This window comes from Myotis daubentonii, chromosome X, assembly GCF_963259705.1.
Source record: "Myotis daubentonii chromosome X, mMyoDau2.1, whole genome shotgun sequence".
Lineage (NCBI taxonomy): Eukaryota > Metazoa > Chordata > Mammalia > Chiroptera > Vespertilionidae > Myotis > Myotis daubentonii.
Window position 1 is genome coordinate 89449013 of NC_081861.1, and position 5684 is coordinate 89454696.

At 41.6% G+C, this 5684-nt stretch overlaps 1 pseudogene; it reads left to right on the forward strand.

The window, feature by feature from the left end:
* Positions 1 to 2245: 2245 nt before the first annotated feature.
* On the forward strand, positions 2246 to 3547 carry LOC132224620 (tubulin alpha-1C chain-like; annotated as a pseudogene).
* The last annotated feature ends 2137 nt before the right edge of the window (positions 3548 to 5684 follow it).

Below are 5684 nucleotides of genomic sequence, written 5' to 3' on the forward strand. Positions count from 1 at the left end.
TCTGGATTTCTAAGCTAGCAAATTCACTGTCATCTCCTTGAATTATCCCTATTTATGACCCTGAACAACATTACACACACTGTTATTTTACCTCTCCTCTAGACTCTTTTTTAGAAAAATTCTCACCTGGGGATATTTTTTTCCATTGCTTTTCAGAGAGAGTGAAAGGGAGGGAGGGAAGGAAGGGGAGGGAGGGAAAGAGAGAAATACCGATACGAGGCACATCAATAGGTTGCCTCCCACATGCGCCCTGACCAGGGAGTAGGGAGCAAGCCCACAATCCAGGTATGTACCCTTGACCAGGAATAGGACCCTTCCATGCATAGGCTGATGCTCTAACCAGCAAGCAACACAGGCTAGGGCTCTAACCTCTTTTTAATTCAAAACCCTTATCTACTCTTACTACAATAGCCACCTCTGTGGTCTTCCTCCCTCCTATCTCTTCTCCATTCCAGTTTTCTTCTATACTTTGCTATTGTTACTATCATTTGTTTGCTTAAAAGTCTCTGTTGAGGTTCTTCAAAAAGTTAATATCTCTCTCTCTCTCTCTCTCTCTCTCTCTCTCTCTCTCTGTTCCTGGCTCTGTGACAGGGGAGAAACTCCCCTGCACCCATGTGGCTTATGGTCATGTGGGACTTCACACATGGACTAATGGACTTTAATTAGTTTGGATGCTGAGCTACACCAAGCTGCAACATAGAACAGAAGCTCTGGACACTAGCCTGCTTTTGGCTTTCCTGGAACCCCATCTGCACCTTTTCCAGGTCTGAAAAGGGGGAATGGGACTTTGGAACCTGACAAAGAAGGAGAGTGGCCTGATGAAAGTTGTGCTTTAGGAAGATTTTTCCAACAGCTGTGTATCAGATTTACTGGGAAACAATAAAGGGAGACCAGCTAGGAATCTGTCATAGTAATCCATGTGTGAAGCAATGAGATCCTGGATGGTAGTGGCCCCAATAGCACTGAAGAAGGATGTGTAAATGAAACACATCATGATGGAATAAATGAGAGATCTATTTTTGAAACTGTATCCAAAGATGAGGCCAAGGCTTTACCTGAAAGACTGGAAGAATTGTGGTACCACTAATGAGAAAGGGATGTTTGAGAAGAGGAGCCAATTTTTAGGGTAAATAATCTATTCTGAATTATTGAAAGTTCGAAATAGCTGTGGCTTGGTGTCAGATGCTGATTCTCTGAATTTGTCATCTTCCTAAGATACAATCAGGAACTAGACAATACTGGAACTGTGTGTATAATATATATATATTATAATGCCATTTATTTCTTCACTCAACACTTATTTACTTGGTGAGATTAGAGTGCGAGAGTTTGGCAGGGTAGAGATGCAGTTGCAGATGTGCTAGAAAGAAAGAAATTTGTCAAGGAGATCCTTGCATGGTGTACTAAGGAGTTTTGACTTTATTTTGTAAGTAACGAGGAGCCATCAAAAGCTGTATGAGCCAACAAAGTAGTATAATCAAATCTTTTTTTTCAACAGTAGATTGTTAGTTTCTTGTGGACAGTGACCATGTATTATTTATGTTTGATCAAGTCACTGGGGGTGACATATTACCTTTGTTTATTAAACATCTACTGTCGTCCAGTTACTGTGCTAAAGGTTTAGTGGTAAGTAACAGACCCACTTGCTACTCACAAACAACAAACAAAAATGCACCTAGAATCTATCTCCATTTCTACTGCTACCATACCAGTCCAAGTTGATAAATTCTACTTGTTTATTTTGATAGCCTATTCTCTCTGCTTCCACTTTTGTCCTTCTACATTTATTTTTCAGAGTAGATACAGTGATCTTTTCAAAATGGTAAGGACTGCCCTAGCTGGTTTGGCTCAGTGGATAGATCTTCAGCCTGTGGTTCTGGGTTCGATTTCAGTCAAGGGCACGTACCTCGGTTGCAGGCTCAATCCCCGGCCCTGGTTGGGGTGCATGCGGGAGGCAACCAATCAATATGTCTCTTTCACATTGATGTTTCTCTCTGTCTCTCCCCATCCCTTCCACTCTCTCGAAAAATCAATGGAAAAATATCCTTGGGTGAAGATTAACAACAGCAAAAAAGGGTAAGGACTTATGCTTCTGGTTTCAATGGAATAACTGGATTTACCCTTTGCCCTTAAACGGCTACTAAACTAGACTCCTTCCCCAGACTCCTTGCTAGTCTGTCCATAGGAGGTCCTTGTCACCGTCCCCTTGCCTCCTCCAGCTCCCAGAGCCCTATAAGTCTTAGTTATGCATGAGTGCATCTCCATTCACATTGGCCAGGCTGATGTCCAGGTCTACAATGCCTGCTGGGAGCTCTACTGCCTGGAAACAGCATCCAGCCAGATGCGAAGTGATGAGACCATTGGGAGGGAAGAGAAGATAACTCCTTCAACACCTTCTTCAGTGAGACAGGCACTAGCAAGCATGTGCCCAGGGCAGTGTTTGTAGACCTAGAACTCACAGTCATTGATGAAGTTTGCACTGGTACCTACCGCCAGTTCTTCCATCCTGAGCAGCTCATCACAGGCAAGGAAGATGCTGCCAATAACTATGCCCATGGACACAGCACCATTGGCAAGGAGATAACTGACCTCGTCCTGGACCTAATTTGGAAACCGGCTGATCAGTGCACAGGTCTTCAGGGCTTCTTCGTTTTCTACAGCTTTGGTTAGGGAACTGGTTCTGGGATCACCTCCCTCCTGGTGGAATAGCTCTCTGTCAATTATGGTAAGAAGTCCAAGCTAGAGTCTTCCATTTACCCATCCCCGTAGGTTTCCACAGCCATAATTAAGCCCTACAACTGCATCCTCACCACCCACACCACCCTGGAGCACTCTGATTATACCTTCATAGTTGATCATGAAGCCATATATGACATCTGTCATAGAAACCTTGATTTTGAGAGCCCAAATCACACTAACCTTAATTGCCTTATTAGCCAGATTGTGTCCTCTATTACTGCTTTCCTCAAATTTGATGGAGCCCTGAATGTTGCTTTGAGAGAATTCCAGATCAACCTGGTACCCTATACCTGAATCCACTTCCCTCTGGCCACATATGTCCCTGTCATCTCTATTGAGAAAGCCAACCATGAACAGCCTTCTGTAGAAGACATCACCAATGTATGCCTTGAGCCAGCCAACCAGATGGTGAAATGTGGTCCCTGCCATGGTAAATACATAGCTTTCTGCCTATTATACTGTGGTAATGTGGTCCCCAAAGATGTCAATGCTGCTATTGCCACCATCAAGACCAAGAGTACTGTCCAGTTTGTGAACTGATGCCATACTGGCTTCAAAGTTGGCATTAATGACCAGCCTCCCATTGTGGTACCTGGTGAAAACCTGGCTAAAGTACAGCGAGCCATATGCATGCTTAGCAACACCACACTGTTGCTGAGGCCTGAGCTCACCTGGACCACAAGTTTGACCTGATGTATGTCAAACGTGCCTTTTTCACTGGTATGTGGGTGAGGGCATGGAGGAAGGAAAGTTTTCTGAGGCTCATGAGGACATGGCTGTCCTTGAGCAAACTTCAGAGATAGTGTGAGAGGCTGAAGGTGAAGAATATTAATTTGTGTGCTATAATGTTACACTCTGATGTCTTGGGACTGTCTTGTTTCTGTTGTTCTGTGTGTCTCTAACTTGTCAATTAAAAATTGCTTTTTAAAAATAAAAACTACAAAACTGGACAAATATATGAAGCAACAGTTAAGAGAGAGGGAGCCTAGCTAGAGCTTAATAGTTTCTCTGCATTCTCTCCATTTAGGAGACAGCTGAGAATTCAGGAAGGCTGAAGTGGCTAAAATTCACAGGACACAATACCAAAGAGGAGAAATTTGCACATAAAGAGAATGAGAGAGAGAGAGAGAGAGAGAGAGAGAGAGAGAGAGAGAGAGAGAAGGAGAAGGAGGAGAAAGAGAGAGAGAAAGAGAAAGAGAAAGAGAAAGAGAAAGAGAAAGAGAAAGAGAAAGAGAAAGAGAAAGAGAAAGAGAAAGAGGAAGAGAAAGAGAAAGAGAAAGAAGGAGAAGAGTATTTCCTCAGTGAAAGGTTTGGAGTGGGCCGGGGTCGCGCACCAATGACATGAGGCTGTAATGTATCAAAGAAGCTTTTATTTCAGGTGCCTGGGTGCAGACACAGAAAGGAATCAGTGGAGAGTGAAGGGAGGGGCAAGTCTTTTATCAGCTATTGCTGGCTGCAAGCAGTTCGGCTGACATAAGGGTCTGGTTCTTCATTCCTCCCATGCCAGATGTCTTCTGGTTATCTGAGCTGTGCTGTGTTCAAGACTGCAAGCTTTTTGCAAGAATTCTGCTAAGCACAATGAATTTTCTCTGTCCTGTTTTATTCTCTTTAACCCTTTCATTCAGTAGTGGTGACATATTTGTTCTAGACTAAAGGTTGCTCTAGTGCTGCCTAACGAAACTTAAGAGAAAGCCTTGAAAGGATTATTAAACTGTTTCTAAATAACTTAACTCTATCCTGAACAAATCTCATAAGTATTTAAAGAAACAATAAAGAAAAAAAATCCAGCACCAAATAGCATAAGATCCACAATGCTGTGCATCCAATAACATATGACCAAGTATACAAAGCAGGAAAATATGAGCCAAATCCATCAACAGATACAGACCCAGAAATAACACAGATAATAGAATTAATAGATAAGGAATTAAAACAGCTATTATGAATATACACTATTTGTTCAATAAGGTAGAGGAAATATGATTGTGTTGAGGAGAGACATGGAGGATATAAAAAAGACAGATTAAACTTCTAGATAAAATAAATACAATATATGAGAAAAATACACTTGATCTGATTAACAGATTAGACATTACTGAAGAAAATATTACTGAACATGAAAACGCGGCAATGGGAACTATCCAAAATTAAACACATAGAGAAAAAAATGACTAGGGGAGCAATTAAAAGAGCACCAATGTGCTGTAGGATAACTTCCAGTGGTCTGAACTTGGGAAAAATATTAAAAGTAGAGATAGAGCCTGGCTTGTGTGGCTCAGTGGTTGAGCATTGTTGACCTATGAACCAGGAGATCATGTTCAATTCCCAGTTGGGACACATGCCCAGGTTGCAGGCTTGATCCCCAGAAGAGGGTGTACAGGAGGCAGTTGATTGATGATTATCTCTCATCATTGATGTTTCTGTCTCTCTCCCTCTCCCTTCCTTTCTGAAATCAATAAAAATATATTAAAAATAGAAATAGAGATAATTATAATAGGTAGTATTTGAAGTCATTTCAAAGGGGAAAAATAGTACCAGAAAAACAGAAGATGGCCAATGACAAAATGTTGGGAGAATGGCTTTGTTTAATTAGGGGATACCTTTCTGCTGTGTATATTAGCAGATTTCAGAATATCTGATTTCAAAATTTTTAATTGACAACAGATGCTCAGCCTTCACAGCCAGAGTTTTTGAAAAATAATTGTATATTCACAATGCCACTGCTTGTATACTATGTTGTGAAGATATAGAGTATAAGAAAAATTTGATGGTGCAGGGGGTATGTTCCAGGCAGAGGGAGCAGTGTATAGATAAGCACAGTAGTGTGCATAAGTATAGTATTTGGGGAGACCAAGTAGTATGTTATTACTGTGTAAGGATTCTGTAATGGAGTAGCAAGAAATGAGGCTGCAAAGATCAACATGGGCCAATGGAGAATCATGGCA